Consider the following 19,016-nt stretch of genomic DNA (forward strand, 5'->3'; position numbering starts at 1 on the left):
TATGTGTACTACTTCATTTAAGTATCACAACAAAGCTGGGTTCAGTGGTTTGTCTGTAATCCCAGTGCATTGTGAGGCCAAGGCGGGAGGATTGCTTGAGGTCAGGAGTTTGGGACTAGCCTGAGAAACATAGACTCCATCGTTATTAAAAAATTTAAAATTAGCCAGGCATGTCCGTAGTCCCAGCTACTCAGGAGGCTGAGGCAGGATTGGTTGAGCCCAGGAATTATAGGCTGCAGTGAGCTATGACTGGGCCACTGCACTATAGCCTGAGCGCTAGAGCAAGACCTTCTCTCAAAAAGAGTATCAAGACAACCTCATAAGAGAGGTACTATTAGTCCAGGCAAGGTGGCTCACGCCTGTAATCTAGCACTTTGGGAGATACATACATAGATACTAGATTTCCTTTTTTTTTTTTTAAAGATGGGGTTTCACCGTGATGGCCAGGCTGGTCTTGAACTTCTGACCTCAGGTGATCCACCCACCTCAGCCTCCCAAAGTGCTAGGATTACAGGCATGAGCCACTGCGCTGGGCTGATACTAGATTTCCAAATTGTTACAATCTAAGTGGGGATGAAGAAAGTGGTTCCTGTGCAGTGGTCATGCCTGTAATCCCAGCACTTTGCGAGGCTGAGGCAGGTGGATCTCTTGAGGTCTGGAGTTCAAGACCAGCCTGGCCAAGATGGTGAAACCCCATCTCTACTAAAAATACAAAAATTAGCTGGGCATGGTGGCATGTGCCTGTAGTCCCAGCTGAATTAGGAGGCTGAATCGGAGAACATCGCCCCAGCCCCCTACGGTGAACCTAGGAGGCGGAGGTTGCAGTGAGCTGAGATGGTGCCCCTGCACTCCAGTGTAGGCAACAGAGTGAGACTCCGTATCAAAAAACAAATAAATAGGGCTGGGCATGGTGGCTCACGCCTACAGTTCTAGCACTTTGGGAGGCCAAGGTGGGTGGATAACCTGAGGTCAAGAGTTCAAGACCAGCCTGACCATCATGGTGAAACCCCATCTTTTAAAAAATTAAAAAATAATAATAATAAATAAATAAATAGAGGTACTGTTAGCCCCATCTTACACAGAGAAGTTCTAGACTTGGCCAATGTCACACAGCCAGGAAGTAGAAGAAAGGGAACTTGAGGCCGGACGCAATGACTCACATCTGTAATCCCAACACTTTGGAGGCTGAGGTGAGCAGATCACTTGAGGCCAGGAGTTTGAGACCAGCCGTGCCCAACATAGCGAAACCCCATCTGTACTAAAAATACAAAAAATTACCAGGACATGGTGAAACAGGCCTGTAGTCCCGGCTACCCTGGAGGCTGAGGCAGGAGAATCATTTGAACCCAGGAGGTGGAAATTGAAGAGCAAGTCAAGATTGCGCCACTGCCCTCCAGCCTGGGCGATAGAGCGTGCCTCTCAAGTAAAAGAAAGAGGATTTGAATCCAGCTCTTGCCCACTCCACCGTAGTATTGGTTGTATAACTGAGTGAGGGGCTGGGGTGATATTCAAGTAGCCCGGGCAAACCCTGGACTCCTGCTCATCTTCTCCCAGAGACATAGCCCCACTCCAGCCTGCAGTTTTGGGAGTCACCCAAGAGCAAGGCCAAGGTCTGTACTCGCATAGCGTTCTTAGTGCACAGCATTTTAATAAAGGCATGTTGTTCTTCTTTGCCCTGAGAAGCTGCCCCACTTCCTGCCACCCCACACAAAGGTCCTGGGAATGGTTATTGCTTTGGTGATGAATAGCCTCTGGAGTAGCGTAAGAAACAAAAGACCTCACATTAAGAGGCTGACTGCCAGATCACTAGGCCACCCCTCTCCTTGCTGGGCACAACATATGGTTCAAAAACCTGAAACAAGCACGTTACCTTTGACCTAGTAACTCCACTTGGAGAAATTCATCTTAAAGACCTGCCCATACAATTTCTCAAAGGTGTACGGATGAAGGAGTTCCTCACGACATTGCTTATAGGACTAAGCATTGGCCAGGCTCAGTGGTTCACAGCTGTAATCCCAGCATTTTGGGAGGCCAAGGAGAGTGGATCACTTGAGGTGCAGAGTTTGAGACCTGCCTGACCAACAGGTGCAACCCTGTCTCTACTAAAAATACAAAATTAGCCAGGCACGGTGGTACATGTCTGTAATCCCAGCTACTTGGGAAGCTGAGGCAGGAGAATTGCTTGAACCTGGGAGACGGAGGTTACAGTGAGCCGAGATCACGCCACTGCACTATAGCCTGGGCTACAGAGTGAGACTCTGCCTCAAAAGAAAAAAAAGTTTGAGAGCCGGGCGTGGTGGTTTATGCTTGTAATCCTGGCACTTTGGGAGGCTGAGGCAAGCTGTTCACAAGATCAGGAGTCGAAGACCAGCCTGATAAACATGGTGAAATGCTGTGTCTACTAAAAATACAAAAATTAGCCAGGCATGGTGGTGCATGCTTGTAATCCCAGCTACTCAAGAGGCAGGTGCATCGCTTGAACCTGGGAGGTGGAGGTTGCAGTGAGCCGAGATTGTGCCACTGCACTCCAGCCTGGGTGACAGAGCAAGACCTCGTCTCAAAAAAAAAAAAAAAAGTTGAGACCAGCCTGGCCAACAGGGTGAAACCCCATCTCTACTAAAAATACAAAAATTAGCTGGGCGTGGTGGCACACGCCTGAAATCCCAGCTACTCGGAAGGCTGAGGCAGGAAAATCACTTGAACCCAGGAGGCAGAGGTTGTAGTGAGCCAAAACAGCCACCATTGCACCCCAGCCTGGGCAACAGAGCAAGACTCCATCTCAAATAAATAAATAAAGTAGAACAGAAGAAAATAGAAAATATCGGAGTTCATTACGCATAAGAAAAGAAATGTTGTACATATTGTGAAAACTCAATTTCAGTGTGCCCTAGCATGATGCAAAATGTGTTTCTTTTTGAGACAGAGTCTTGCTCTGTCGCCCAGGCTGGAGTGTAGTTGCGTGATCTTAGTTCACTGCAACCTCTGCCTCCCAGGTTCAAGCAATTCTTGAACCTCAGCCTCCTGAGTGGCTAATTTTTTTATTTTTTGTATAGATGGAGTTTTACCATATTGGTCATGCTGGCCTAGAACTCCTGACGGCAAGTGATCCTCCCACCTCTGCCTCCCAAAGTGCTAGGATTACAGGCGTGAGCCACCACACCCAGCCGCAAAATGTATTTCTTACTAAGAGTTCTGATTGAAAAACTTTGCATAACACTGACTTAATCTATTTTACAGAAGCTAAGATGGAGGGTCAGAGAGCGAAGCCAATTGCTCGAGGTCACACCGCCAGCTTAGAGTCCAGTAGTCCTGGCTCCCAGGACAGTAACCATTCAATCATTTACTCATCCAGCCGATATGAGTCAGTCAGCTCTGTTCCAGGGCCCGTGCTGGGCACCAGGAATATGGTGACAAACAGAATAGACCTAGCCCTGTCCTCCAGGGGCGTTGGCGCCCTGAGGGAGATGAAAAACAGCTGATGAATTAACCCAGTGTGCCTGTAATCCCAGCTACCGGGGAGGCGTGGGCATGAGAATTGCTTGAACCAGGAAGGTGGAGGTTGCAGTGAGCTGAGATCTTGCTGCTGCACTCCAGCCTGGGAGACAAAGTGAAACTATGTCTCAAAAAAAAAAAAAGGAAAAAAACAACAGCTGATGAAGCACATAATAGGTGCCATTTATAGACACAGAGCTTATCTCCACCAGACACTGGTCTGAACATGTACTAGCTCATTCGATTCCTAGATAACCCTAAATGGGAGGTTCGCTATTAACATCACCAACACATTTAATAGATGGGGAAATTGAGGCATAGAGTCAATCACTTGCACCTAGCTGGCAAGTGACAGAGCTGAGATTGGAGCCCAAGTGCCCGGCTCCAGAGTTTGTGTTCTCCAGCACTACTCAATTCTGCCTTTTCGTGGCTTTGCACTAAAGCCACAGTCCAGCACCAGCTCTTGCCAGGAATGCGGTGTGGGGGGGAAAGAAGCTCACAACTGGGGAGAATTTATCACAGACTTGACCACAGCACTATCCAAGTCAGGCCATTTTGGGGCTCTGAGCTTATCTATTGTCTTTTTGTACTTTTTCAGACTTTTAGGTCATACTATGACTAAGTTCTGTCTATAAGGAGGAACGTCTGCATGAAAACCAGCCTCCAACCCGGCCCCAGCAGGCACAGGCCCCAAACTGGTATTTAGAAAAAGGGAAGTGGCTTCTGGGGTGCCCACAGAACAAGGGGCTTGCTGGCTGGCTCTGGAAAGTTAGGGCTCTGCCTATGGCCAGGGCGTGAGTCACCCCACCCGGCCTCATCTTACCGATATTTATTTATTTATTTGTATTTTTTATTTTTTTTAAGACAGGGTTTCACCATGTTGGTCAGGCTGGTCTTGAACTCCCGACCTCAGGTGATCTGCCCACCTTGGCCTCCAAAGTGCTTGGATTACAGGTGTGAGCCACTATGCCCGGCCAACCAATATTTAATAACTGGTAGAGCCTGGGAACCAGGCCAATCAGAAGGAGGACCAGCCGTTAACACCAGCATGGGAATCCCAGACCCTTTTTTTTTTTTTTCATTTTAATGAAAAAGAATAGGCTGGGTGCAGTGGCTCACACCTGTAATCCCAGCACTTTGGGAGTCTGAGGCGGGCAGATCACAAGGTCAAGTTCAGGCAGGTAAGATAAAACCCGGAGCAGTGGCTCATGCCCTGGCTATCTGCGGAGTCCAAGACACTGCTGGGTCAGGCTTTACCCTCTTGGTTGCTGGATAGTGGGGAGGTAAGGGGCATCCTGAGAGGAAATGGAACTCTAAGGAGACCCTGAGGGACTCAGGGAAGCAGCAATGTATCCACTAATATGGAAAAATTTCAATACTGTATTTTGGCAACTAGAATTAACTAGAATAGTCCTATCAGTGGTCCTAGTGAGGGATCAGCCCTGGTGATAATGGTTTGTGATTAACCAGGCAATGTGATGGGGAGCTAAATGACATTTAAGCTGAGTTAACCAGAGCATTTCTGGCAGGTCACCACCTGTAATCCCTGCACTTTGGGAGGCTGAGGCAGGTGGATCATCTGAGGTCAGGAGTTTGAGACCAACCTGGCCAACATGTTGAAACCCCATCTCTACTAAAAATACAAAATGAGTTAGGCGTGGTGGCACATGCCTGTAATCTCAGCTGCTCGGGGGGATGAGGCAGGAGAATCACTTGAACCCAGGAGGTGGAGGTTGCCTTGAGCCGAGATCACGCCAGTGCCATTGCACTCCAGCCTGGGCAACAAGAGCAAAACTCCATCTCAAAAAAAAAAAAAAAAAAGATTTGATAAGATCATCCTTGTTGGCCAGGCTTGGTGGCTCACTCTTATAATTCCAGCACTTTGGGAGGCTGAGGTCAGGAGATCAAGACCAGCCTGGCCAATATGGTGAAACCCTATCTCTACTAAAAATACAAAAATTAGCTGGGTGTGTTGGCGGGTGCCTATAACTCCAGCTACTCAGGAGACTGAGGCAAGAGAGTTGCTTGAAATAGGGAGGGGAGGTTGCAGTAAGCTGAGATGGCACCACTGCACTCCAGCCTGACTATATATATATTTTAAAAGCAAGACTATATATATATTTAAAAAGAAGGATTATCCTTCCTTATTGCCCTGGGTTGTAAATCTCCCTGACTTCCTTGTCTGTTTATTCCATTAGATCAAAAGCTCCTTCAGGGTAGGAAGTGGCACTTGTGCATGCTAGTGCCAGTGAGTGTTTATTGAAAGTTATAGACCCCTCTTCCTGTATCTGGACTCTGGAATTTTCTAGGCCTCATTGGAACCCTTGCCCTTTGCCCAGGTTTCATTGATCTGTAGGTCTCCACCCTGGCAGGAAGCTCTTGCCACCGGCCACAGTCTGGCTCCAGCCTGGCCAGCTCCACCCTTTCTCCCTATAACTCATGGCAAGACCAAGACACAGCGCTTTCACAAACACATGAGTAGGTGAGAACGTGGGGTGGACAATCCATCTAATCAGTCCCCACTGACTCTGGTAAGGGGATGAACTCATCCCAGTTTACACTGGATTTTTGTCTTACACCCCCAGGGGATCTGGAGTCCCAGGCAAATAGTGGCAGTTGGTAGCACCGGGTTGGTTGGGTCATCTTTGTGGACAGTGGAGGGAGTGAGACCTTCAACTTTTTTTTTTTTTTTTGAGACTGAGTCTCACTGTGTCACCAGGCTGGAGTGCAGTGGCACAATCTCAGCTCACTGCAACCTCCAACTCCCTCTTTTAAGCTATTCTCCGGCCTCAGCCTCCTGAGTAGCTGGGATTACAGGCACGTGCCGCCATGAACAGCTAATTTTTGTGTTTTTAGTAGAGACGGGGTTTCACCATGTTGCCAAGATGATCTCGGTGTCCTGACCTCGTGATCTGCCTGCCTCAGCCTCCCAAAGTGCTGGGATTGCAGGAGTGAGCCACCGCCCCAGCCAAACACGGATTTTCGTGTTGTTGGTGCTTAGCACAGTGATGCCCATGATGGGCTCATCACAGCTCTGCCACTTACTGGCAGTGAAAATCATGTTACCTCTTGGTTTCCTCAAGTGGAGATAGAATAGTATCTTCCGCATAGCGGTGTATGAAATGATATAAGTGGGCCAGGTGCGGTGGCTCATGCCCATAATCCCAGCACTTTGGGAGGCCAGGTTGGGAGGATCACTTGTGCCCAGGGTTTGACACCAGCTTAGACAACATAGTGAGATCCTATCTCTACAAAAACTAATAAAAATTAGCCACACATGGTGGTGTGCACCTGTAGTCCCAGCTACTCAGGAGGGTGAGGTGGGAGAATCGTTGAGTCCAAGAGTTTGAGGCTGAAGTAAGCTACATTCACACCACTGCACTGCAGCCTAGGTGACAGAGTAAGACCCTGTTGGAAAGAAAACCCAAAAAACAAAACCCAATAAACTTCTATTGTGATATAATTCACATACCATATAATTCACTCATTTAAAGTGAGTAGGTCAACATTTCTGGTGTATTACATCATCACCACAACCTAAGTTTATTTTCTTTTTTTAAAAAAAAATATTATTTGTTTTTAATAGATGAAGTCTCACTATGTTTCCCAGGCTGGTCTTGAACTCCTGAGCTCAAGCCATCCTCCTGCCTTGACCTCCCAAAGTGCTGGACTCCCAGTGCTTGGACTCCAAAGTGACATGAGCCACTATACCTGGACAGAGACCAAATAATTTTTCATTTTAGTTATAGCTGATCTCTATTCATTGTATGTCTTCAATTGTCTTTTGCCCCATTACCTTTTTTTTTTAAACAGAGTTTTACTCTTGTCGCCCAGGCTGGAGTACAGTGGTGCGATCTTGGCTTACTGCAGTGTTTGCCTCCTAGGTTCAAGGGATTTTCCTGCCTCAGCTTCCCGAGTAACTGTGATTACAGGTACCTTCCATCACACCCACCTAATTTTTGTATTTTTAGTAGAGAGAGGAGGTTTCACCATATTGGCCAGGCTGGCCTCAAACTCCTGACCTCAGGTGATCTGCTGCCTCTATTACTTTTTTTTTTTTTATCTTTTAGAGAAGTCATATTTTAAATATAAAGAGAATTATAAATTATAAAGCATAATAATATAGAAAATAATTATGAGCTCACCACTCAGCCCAATTCTTTCTCTCTAGAGAAATACCTGTCAGAAGATGAGGAATTTAATGTCCTTGTCAAGTTTCCTGGCTTCCCTCCCAAGCAATTCCCAATTTTTAATAGTTATATATTATTCATAACATTTACATCTTGTTCTCTAGCTATAATTAAATCTTCTGTGCTTTGTCTCGAGGTTGAGTCTAAATACTGAAAACAGTAAACAGCATCGTGATTCCGTAAACACCCCTCACTTGAGAACTCCTGGCCCCCAAGAGAAGAAAATAGGATCCTGTGCAGTGCCACAGTTTTCAGTCTCAAGAAGCTCAATGTCGTGGTTATCAGATGCAGAAAAGATCTCAGGCCTCTTTCTTTTTTTTTGAGATGGAGTTTCGCTCTTGTTACCCAGGCTGGAGTGCAATGGCGCGATCTCGGCTCACTGCAACCTCTGCCTCCTGGGTTCAGGCAATTCTCCTGCCTCAGCCTCCTGAGTAGCTGGGATTACAGGCACGCGCCACCATGACCAGCTAATTTTTTGTATTTTAAGTAGAGACAGGGTTTCACCATGTTGAGCAGGATGGTCTCGATCTCTTGACCTCATGATCCACCCACCTCGGCCTCCCAAAGTGCTGGGATTACAGGCATGAGCCACTGCGTCTGGCATCTTTCTAACTAACTGAGTCATTTTACAGAAGAGAAATTGAGACTTAGAGAAGGAAATACATTTTGCTTCAAGTCATAAGCCTTGCCAATTCCACACAGTATGTTCTGGCCCCTCCTGGGATTTCATAAATAAATAAATAAATGAGGCCAGGCAGAGTGGCTCATGCCTGTAATCCCAGCACGTTGGGAGGCCGAGGTAGGTGGATCGCTTGAGTTCAGGAGTTCAACACCAGCCTGGCCAAAATAGTAAAACCTCATCTCTACTAAAAATATAAAAATTACTCAAGCGTGGTGGCATACACCTGTAATCCCAGCTACTCGGGAGACTGAGGCAGGAGAATCGCTTGAACCCAGTAGGTGGAGGTTGCAGTGAGCCCAGATCATGCCACTGCACTCCAGCCTGGGTGACAGAGCAAAACTCTGTCTGAAAAAATCAAAATAAATAAATAGATGATGTTAGCTACAAAGTCCCTTTTTTGAAGGGAAATCAAACTATACAGACTTTACATCAAACCCCGTCTCTACTAAAAATACAAAAATTAGCCGGGCATGGTGGCGGGTGCCTGGAATCCCAATGCTGCACTCCACTCACTGCAACCTCCACCTCCCGGGTTCAAGAGATTCTCCTGCCTCAGCCTCCCGAGTAGCTGGGATTACAGGCCATGTTGGCCAGACTGGTCTTGAACTCCTGACTTCATGATCCACCTGCCTCAGCCTCCCAAAGTGCTGGAATTACAGGTGTTAGCCACTGCACCTGGCAACCCTATTATTAAGAAAAAAAAAATGGGTGCTCGTGGCAACCATATTAATAAAAAAAAAAATGGTCTCAAGACCCATCAATTTCCTACACTATGTTTGTCCAGCCACCTCCTGGGATGTGATAAATGAATAAATAAATGGTGTTAGCCACAAAGTCCCTTTTTTTGAAGAGAAATTAATCTACATGGATGTCACATCAAGGATTCAAGGACATACACCAAGAAAATGAAATATTTAAATGACAGAAGGTAAAATCAGAGAGCCCTTTGTCTCCAAACATCTTTGATGTGGGGCTAGGCTGGACCTGGCAGGGAGTGGTGTCACTGGCTGCTGAGCCCGGAGAGGGTTGGTTGGAGAATGGTTTCTCTCTCCATCCCAAGTATACAGAGTTCTGGCACCTGATTCCCTTGCTATGAGAAGAGGTTGGGGCCTTCTTTGCTTGCAAGCCCGGGACAGGAAGCAACAGCTCCCTGGGCCTCCACAGTTCTTAACAGCAACACCTTATCTGTTGTTCTTGAGACGCCAGGTCCAAAGGTATCTGAGCAATAGGAGGACCCCCAGTCAGCCATGGGGCTCCATGACAGCGGCCCTACTTTCCAGGGGCCTTAGCTCACTCTCCAATTGCTTAGGTTGGAGGGGCCTGCTGCCCATGGACTTCGTTCAGGGAAAACCTTGTCCCCTGAGCAATGTGGAATATGGAAATAATAATCATTCGCACTGACTCGTGCTCCTGTCTGCCATGTTTACTTAGGTTATTTCACCTAATTCTTTTTTTTTTTTTTGAGATGGAGTTTCTCTCTTGTTGCCCAGGCTGGAATACAATGGCACAATCTCGGCTCACTGCAACCTCTGCCTCCCCAGTTCAAGTGATTCTCCTGCCTCAGCCTCCCAAGTAGCTGGGATTACAGACATATGCCATCATGCCCGGCTAATTTGGTATTTTTTTTTTTTAAAGAGACAGGGTTTCTCCATGTTGGTCAGGCTGGTCTCTAACTCCCGACCTCAGATGATCCACCCACCTTGGCCTCCAAAGTGCTGGGATTACAGGTGTGAGCCACCATGCCAGGCCGATTTCGCCTGATTCTTTAAACCACTCAACAAAGTAGGTCCTATTATTATTCTCAGTTGTACAGATAGGGATTAGAAGTTCAAAGAGAGTCTGTGGCTCTGACTCAAAGGGCTTATTACTAGCAGGTAGAAAAGTAGGATTCAGGCCAGTGTGGTGGCTCACACCTGTAATCCCAGCACTTTGGGAGGCTGAGGTGGGCGGATCTCTTGAGCCCAGGGGCTGGAAACCAGCTAGGGCAACATGGTGAAACCCATCTCTACAGAAAATGCCAAAATTAGCTGGGCATGGTGGGATACACCTGTAGTCCCAGATACTCAAGAAGCTGAGGTGGGAGGATCGCTTCAGCCTGGGAGGCAGAGGGAGGTTGTAGTGAGCTAAGATCACACCACTGCACTCCAGCCTGATCTTGTCTCAAAAAAAAAAAAAAAAGAAGAAGAAGAGCAGGATTCAGACCCAAGCTGTCAGACACTGGTCTGAGCTGGGAACTACTGTGCCAGGATGGTCTTAAGCCACCAGAACACCAGCCTCCCTGCCTCTGCCATGAAACTGGTCGTTTCTCTCTCTAAGCCTCAGTCGCCTCCTCTGCGAAATGGGGATGATTGTGTCTGCTCTATAGGCCAGTTGGAGGACCAAATGCCCCTCGGGTTCCAACCCTGTCACTGCTCCCCTGGCCCTGTGGCTGTTGTGGGAGCTCTGGCTGGGCTGAACAAAAGGGAGCTCAGGGCATCCTCTTGCCTTCCTTCTCTTGGCTGCCCTGGAGTCTGAAATTTCAGGTACCTGCAACAGTCTATTTCTTGCTAAATTAAGCAAGGTTTGCCACTCAGTTCAAATGACACCCAGAAACAAAAGCCCACCCTGATTTCAGTGGTATACCACAGAGATTAAGAGACTGCAGAGGGCAGTGGCCCAGGGTTCAAATTCTAGCTCTGTCATTTTTATTATGTGTGATGGTGACCTTTAGGTGTCAACTTGACTGGATCAAGGGATACCCGGTTAGCTCATAAAGCATTCTTTCTGTGTATGTCTGGGAGGATGTTTCCTGTAGAGAGGTGTTTTGAATCAGTGGACTGAGTGAGGAAGAGTCACCCACACCCACGTGGGTGGGGACCGTTCAGTGTGCTGAGGGACAGGATAGAAGGAAAAGGCAGAGAGGAAAGGTGAATTCATTCACTTTCTCTCTCTCTTCTTCTAGAGCTGGGACATCTGCCTTCTGCCAGTAAACATCAGAACTCCAGGGTCTCCCTCCTTCTGACTCTGGGACTTGTACCAGCGCACCCCCAGAGTTCTCAGGCCTTCAGCCAAGGACTGAAAGGCTTGGACTGAGCCATGCTACTAAGCTCCCAGTTCTCCAGCTTGTAGATGGCTTATCCTAGGGCTTCTTGGCCTCCATAATCCCATAAGTTAATTTCCCTAATGAATCCCCTCTCATCTCTCTCTGTACATATCCTATATGTTCTGTTCTTGGGGGAACCCTAATACACTGTGTAACATCAGGCAAATCTCTGCTTCTCTGTGAGTCTCTGCTTCCAAATCTGTAAAATAGTCACACCTGTAGCCCCAGCACTTTGGGAGGCTGAGACGAGAGGATCACTTGAGGCCGGGATTCACAACTAGCCTAGGCAACATAGTGAGTCCTCATCTCTAATAAAAAACAAACAGGGCCAGGTCCAGTGGCTCATGCCTGTGATCCCAGCACTTTTAGAAGCTGAGGTGGATGGATCACCTGAGGTCAGGAGTTCCAGACCAGCCTGGCCAACATGGTGAAACCCTGTCTATACTAAAAATAAATTAGCCAGGCATGGTGGTGCATGCCTGTAATCCTTAGTTATTCAGGAGGCTGAGGCAGGAGAATCACTTGAACTCAGAAGGCAGAGGTTGTTGTGGGCCGAGATCGTGCCATTGCACTCCAGTCTGGGTAACAAGCGCAAAACTCCAAATCAAAAAAAAAAAAAAATTAAAAACGACAACAACAAAATCTGTACAATCTATATATGTATGTATTATAGCAAAGGGCTGTATGAAGACTCGTGAGATAATGCATATTATGGTGAACTTCAATAAATAGTAGCTATCACTTTTATCATACATTATAACGCAATTATTGGCATCTAGCACAATGACTGATACATAATTGGCTTTCAATAAATAATAAATAAAGGGATAAGTGTTTACTTGTCTCCCTCCCAAAGTACCTTATGAGGTTTTTGTTTTGTTTTGTTTTGTTTTTTTCTGAGACGGAGTCTTGCTCTGTTGCCCAGGCTGGAGTACAGTGGCACCATCTGGGCTCACTGCAACCTCCACCTCCAGGGTTCAAGTGATTCTCCTGCCTCAGCCACGTGCCACCATACCCGGCTAATTTTTGTATTCTTAGTAGAGACGGGGTTTCATCATGTTGGTCAGGCTGGTCTCAACCTTGACCTCCTGATCCGCCTGCCTTGGCCTCCCAAAGTGCTCGGATTACAAGCGTGAGCCACTGCGCCTGGCCACACCCAGCCCCTTTTTAAAATTTTTATTATTCTTTGAGACAGTGTCTTACTTTTTCCCGAGGCTGCAGGCTGGAGTGCAGTGGCATGATCATGGTTCACTATAGCCTCAACTTCCCAACCTCAAGTGATCCTCCTGCTTCAGCTTCCCAAGTAGCTGGGACTACAGGTATTAGCTACCATGCTGTTAATTTTTAAAATTTTTTGTAGAGATAGGGTCTCACTGTGTTGTCTGGTTTGGTCTCAAACTTGTGGGTTCAAGCAATCTATCTGCCTCGACCTCTCAAAGCGTTGGGATTACAATGCAGGTGTGAACCACTGCAACTAGCCTCTTAAGAGCTTTTTTTTTTTTTTTTTTTGAGAGGGAGTCTTGCTCTGTCACCCAGGCTGGAGTGCAGTGGCATGATCTTGGCTCACTGCAACCTCTGCCTCTTGGGTTTAAGCAATTCTCCTGCCTCAGCCTCCCAAGTAGGTAGGACTACAAGAAACTGATACCATGCCTGGCTAATGTTTTTTTTTTTTTTTTTTTTTGAGTTGGAGTTTCAGTCTTCTTGCCCAAGCTATAGTGCAATGGCATGATCTTGGCTCACTGCAACCTCTACCTCCCAGGTTCAAGCGATTCTCCTGCCTCAACCTCTCAAGTAGCTGGGATTACAGGCATGTACCACCATGCTTCCCTAGTTTTTTGTATATTTAGTAGAAATGGGGTTTCACCATGCTGGCCAGGCTAGTCTCAGACTCCTGACCTAAGGTGATCCACCCACTTCAGCCTCCCAAAGTGTTAGAATGATAGTCTTGAGTCACCGCATCCAGCCCCTTATGAGCTTCTTAAGGGCAGGGACTATATTTTGTTTATTTCTTTGTTCCTAGTGTTAAGCAGAATGCTTACCACTTGGGAGTGCTTAATGAATGTTTGTTGTTTGGGCTAATGGATGGGAACAGCCATCATCCATGGTGCTAAAACCACAAGGTGAAGGGGCTGATGGAGAACTTGATAATGGAGAGATCTGCTGACACCCACAGAACCTTAGCATCCTGAAAGTGAGTCAGCCAGAGGATTTCTCGCTTCCAGATATGATGCTATGGGAAACGCCCAGCCCCACTTATAAAATATTTTTCCTAAAGAATTGATCTGAATCAAGTCAAGCCTGTATATCTCAGTACTAGTTCATGTGACTTGTGGGATGGAGGAACACATTTAAAGACACCTCAAAGATGCATGCAACCAAAAACAAAATGCAGGGCTGGGTGCGGTGGCTCACACCTGTAATCCCAGCACTTTGGGAGGCCAAGGCGGGAGAATCACTTGAGGTCAGGAGTTCAAGACCGGCCTGGTCAATATGGTGAAATCCCATCTCTACTAAAAATACAAAAAATTAGCTAGGCATGGTGGCACATGCCTGTAACCACAGCTACTAGGGAGGCTGAGGCAGGAGAATCGCTTGAACCCAGGAGGTAGAGGTTGTAGTGAGCTGAGATCGCACCATGTGCTCCAGTATGGGTGAAGAAGCAAGACTCTCAAAAAAATACAGCACATTCTACAGGACGAATGACTCCATGTTTTTTTTTTAAAGAAGTCTGTGCTGGGCGAGATCTCAAAAAAAAAATGTATGTATTATTTGGGCATGATGGCCTATGCTTGTAATCCCAGAACTTTGGGAGACCAAGGCAGGCGGATCCTTTGAGCTCAGGAGTTTGAGACCAGCCTGGGCAACATGATGAAACCCTGTCTCTACAGAAAAATACAAAAATTAGCCAGGTGTGGTGGTGCATACCTGCCTTCTCAGCTACTTGGGAGGCTAAGGTGGGAGGATTGGCTTGAGCCCAGGAGGTCATGGCTGCAGTGAGCTCAGATTGGGCCACTGTACTCCAGCCTGGGTGACAGAGTTAAACCATGTCTCAAAAAGAAACAAAAAATTCTGCAAAGACAAAAATAAAACAAGATTTGGTACAATCACAAAGTTTACAAATTGCAGAAAACAGTTGGGGGTGTGATGAATACCTGGGGTTTCATTATACTGTACATAGTGTATATTACACTATTTCTTTTTAACACACAGAAAGAAATAGTTTCAACATCAATACACTATTTTCTTTACTTTGTGTTTGAAATAAAACTGTTTTTTGCAGACTGGAAGGGCGGTACCCTTATCATTTAGCACCGTTTCAACTGGAGGCGGTATAGCCTGTTCCCTCCCCTGCACGGTGGCAGGTAGCCCGGCCAAGCAGAAGTAGTGAGGGGGCCTCCTCTCCCCAACCCAGCCAGGAGGGGAAGGGGGCCTCCTCTCCTCCACACAGCCAGGAGCCTGATCAAGCTGCAATCCCTAGCAACTCCAGTTTCCCTGGGGATTCCTGGTGGTTGGACTCTTCTCAGCAGAGGTCTGGAGAGGGGTACCCCCCACCCCAGTCTGAGTCCATGACTGCCCCCTTGCCAGGAAATGAAAGGGAGAAGACCACCAGAAGGATTGATCTGTAGCCTCCAGGCAGAAAACACGCAGGAAGTGAAAGTCTGTCCAAGACACACTCTGCAATGAGGAAACCTGGAGTGTGTGATCTCATCATGCAAGGTCTGTTATTGGCCAGGTGGCAGGGTCTCTTATCTACCTGCAGTGATCTAAGGGCAAGGCCTCAGGCCAAACATTTCTTTTCCCCAGCGAGGCCTGAAATTCCACTGTTAGCGCTGGATCTCAGCAAGATCTCAGAGAGAGCTCAACTCCTGAAGTTTGAGTTTTCAACAGTTGAGACGTTAGGAAGCAATGGGCCTTATCACCTGCACCGACAGGTCTGCGTACAGTCTAAGGGGATTCACAGACACCAGGTTAAGAGCCCTGGACAGCATTTACAACTCCTTTGAAAGAAGCAAAGTATTTTTATTTTTTTAGACGGAGTCTTGCTCTGTCACCCAGGCTGGAGTGCAGTGGCACGATCTCGGCTTACTGCAACCTCTGCCACCTGGGTTCAAGCAATTCTCCTGCCCACCTCAGCCTCCTGAGTAGCTGGGACTACAGGTATGTCACCACGCCCAGCTAATTTTTTGTATTTTTTTATAGAGACGGGGTTTCACCATGTTGGCCAGGTTGGTCTCCATTTCCCGACCTCGTGATCTACCCGCCTCAGCCTCCCAAAGTACTGGGATTACAGGCTTTAGCCACCACTGGCAAAATCTTTCGTTAGAGCCCTCTTTAAAGTGCAGATGGCCCTGGGAGGTTCGAATGAAATAATTTTTTCCAGCAGATGCAAGAGATAACCTGAGGCGCTTTAGTGGCAAGGGTTGGGGAAGGAGAGCCTGGGGAGGGGAGGCTCCAGGTGACCCACAGTTTTGCCTAGAACTGGGAAGGAATGTATTGACCCAAGAGGGCTAATCACTCACACTGGTAGAGTGTTTTCAAGAACCTTACAAATTAAGTGCTATCAGTATCCCCATTTGATAGATGAGGAAACCAAGATGGTGGAGATAAACTCACTTAAGCTGTTCAACTAATGGCAGAGCCAGAAGTGAATCCAGGCTGGAGTGCAGTGGTGTGGTCATAGTTCACTGAAACCTCAACCTCCTGTGCTCAAATGATCCTCCTACCTCAGCCTCCAGAGTAGCTGGAACTACAGGCATGCACTGCCATGCCCAGCTAATTAAAAATAATTGGGAGCGGGGAGACAGGGTCTCGCCATGTTGCCCAGACTGGTCTTAAACTCCTAGGCTCAAGTGATCTTCTCACCTCCCATATGGCCTCCCAAAGTGCTGGGATTACAGTTGTGAGCCACCAGGCTGGCTGAGGTATCCCTGTTTGATAGAAGAAAAAACAGAGGCCAGGCAGAGTGGCTCACGCCTGTAATCCCAGCACTTTGGGAGGCCAAGGTAGGCGGATCACTTGAGGTCAGGAGTTTGAGACTGGCCTGGCCAACATGGCAAAACCCCATCTCTACTAAAATACAAAAATTAGCCAGCCATGATGGTGTGTATCTGCAATCCCAGCTACTCAGGAGGCTGAGGCATGAGAATCGCTTGCACCTGGTAGGCAGAGACTGCAGTGAGCCGAGATCACACCATTGCACTCTAGCCTGGGCAACAGAGCAAGACCTGTACCTAAAAAAAAGAAAAAGAGGAAACAGGGAGGCAATTCAGTGCATTTCCAAAGTCACACAGCACCTGTCTTCCACAAGGAGCCCCTCTGTGTTTCCGCCTCACCCTGGACACCTGATCTATTCTCTTTGGAGCTTGGAGAAGGACTTGCCGAGAAGTCTGAAGAGCGCATCAGGCCTGACCTGACTTTGCTGCCCCTAATTGTTTTCTAAAATCCTTTTTATTGAATTATCAGAGTGTAATGGAAGAGTCGATGAGAGTCGCTGCAGAGTTACAAGGCCAAGACTTGCTGGGTAGAAGAAAATAAAGCCCCAAAGGCTCCCTGGGCCCAGCGATGGTATAAAATATGTATTTTTACATAACTGGGAGAAAAAAATAAGCAGACAGTGCAGCCCCATGGGGGCAACGCCTCTTTCTATATTTCCATTATCTTGTTCAAAGCGCCATCCTAGCGGGAAAGGAAATACCAGAGTCTTTTCCCTTTGAGCCTCCTGGTGGGTTAAGAGCAGAGGGAGCCAAGATACAGACATCCAAAAGGCCTGATTAGAAACCCATTACAATTGAGTGGACGGATTGGAGTGGGAGCTGGGCTCCTGGGTTGTCCAAAAATCCTCTGCAGTTGAGAAAGTACCCTCAGTGGGCTCAGAGGCCCCTTTAGCTCTGGTTGAAATATTCCAAACATGCCTTCCCCAGGAGGAAGGGAAATAGGGGGTGGGCCTTTTGAAAGAATAACCCTCACTTCAAATATTTATTGAGCAGCTGCTATGATGAGCCCCGAACTCTGCTTAGTGATTGTTTTTGTATTAACTCATGCCAACTCACTTATACAGAGGATAACACTAACTTCCCCAAGGTCATAGGGCTAGTGAGTGGCTGACTCCACTTAATGCTGTGTAGTTCTGATCATGCTTGGAGAATAAAGGGAAAGGAGGTGTCCTTGTCAGGGTAGACAAACCACCCAGATGTGGCTGGCCACAGGCAGTCAGACAGGGAAGCTGTCTAATCTAACATTTGCCAGTCTATTCTGTTTTTGTTTTTTGATGGAGGATGGTGGGTGCTGGAGTGCTACTGGCCCAGGACCTGAGACCTCTGGCCCCCCATCTATTCTAGTCTCCTAAAATTACTTTACTGGGGACAGAATTCCCTGGACAGGTGGTGGTGGCCATGGTGTGGCTGTGGCATTAAGGGCCCCATTCTGGGGGTCAGGAGATCCTGGGTTCTGATCTTGGCTTTGACATTGACCTGCCTGTGTGACATTGAACAAGTTATTTGCAAATCATAGGTTTGGATGGTCTCTAAAGGTCTCTTCCAAGTCAACATCAAAAAATAGAATAAAAACTGCAGCTCCAGCTGGAGGACTGTCTGGGACCACATGAGATGAAGCTGGTTGTTAGAAGAAAGGCCCTGGAATCAGAGAGGTCAGTTCCAGTCCTGTGCTGCCTCTCATTGGCCTCAATTTTCTAAGCTTCAGTTGCCCATCTATCAAATGGGAATAATAATAATAGCTCTTGGGTTGTTTTGAAATGAGCTTAAATGAGCTGTTCAGTGGCTATGCAAGATGCCTCATGCTTGTAATCCCAGCACTTTGGGAGGCTGAAGCAGGTGGATCATCTGAGGTCAGGAGTTTGAGACCAGCCTGGCCAAGATGGTGAAACCCCGTCTCTACTAAAAATACAAAAAATAGCTAGTCGTGGTGGCACACGCCTGTAATCCCAGCTACTCAGGAGAATCGCTTGAACTCAAGAGGCGAAGGTTGCAGTGAGCCGAGATCATGCCATTGCACTCCAGCATGAGTGACAGAGCAAGACTGTCTCAAAAAAAAAAAAAAAAAAAAAAAAAAGCTGGTCAGTGTCAAATGCTTAGCACAGAGGCTGGCACAATAATCTTTAATGCCCAGCACCTATTGTTACTATTTTTGCCCCTCACATCTGTACAGAGCATTTATGGCTCAAGAAACATTGATTGTTTTAATTGTATGGGAGCCTCATAGGGAGACATTTCCGATCATTATTCCCATTAGGAGGGTGGAGAAACAGGCTTTAGGAGGTGGTCCTGACCTAGGGAATTACTTTGCTGACTCACTAACCCATGGAGCTCTACAGTTAAAGAAGACTAGATTAAAAAATAAGAACTCAATAAAGGGGCTGAAGCAGGAAGATCACCTGAGGTTAGGAATTTGAGACCAGCCTGGGCAATATAGTGAGATCCCATCTCTAGAAGTATTATTATTATTATTTTTTTAATTAGGCTGTTCGAGAACTGGTGCAGTGGCTTACACCTATAATCCCAGCACTTCGGGAGGCTGAGGAGGGTGGATCACCTGAGGTTAGGAGTTCCAGACC

The sequence above is a fragment of the Callithrix jacchus genome, chromosome 20, assembly GCF_049354715.1.
Source record: "Callithrix jacchus isolate 240 chromosome 20, calJac240_pri, whole genome shotgun sequence".
NCBI classification, from domain to species: Eukaryota; Metazoa; Chordata; class Mammalia; order Primates; family Cebidae; genus Callithrix; species Callithrix jacchus.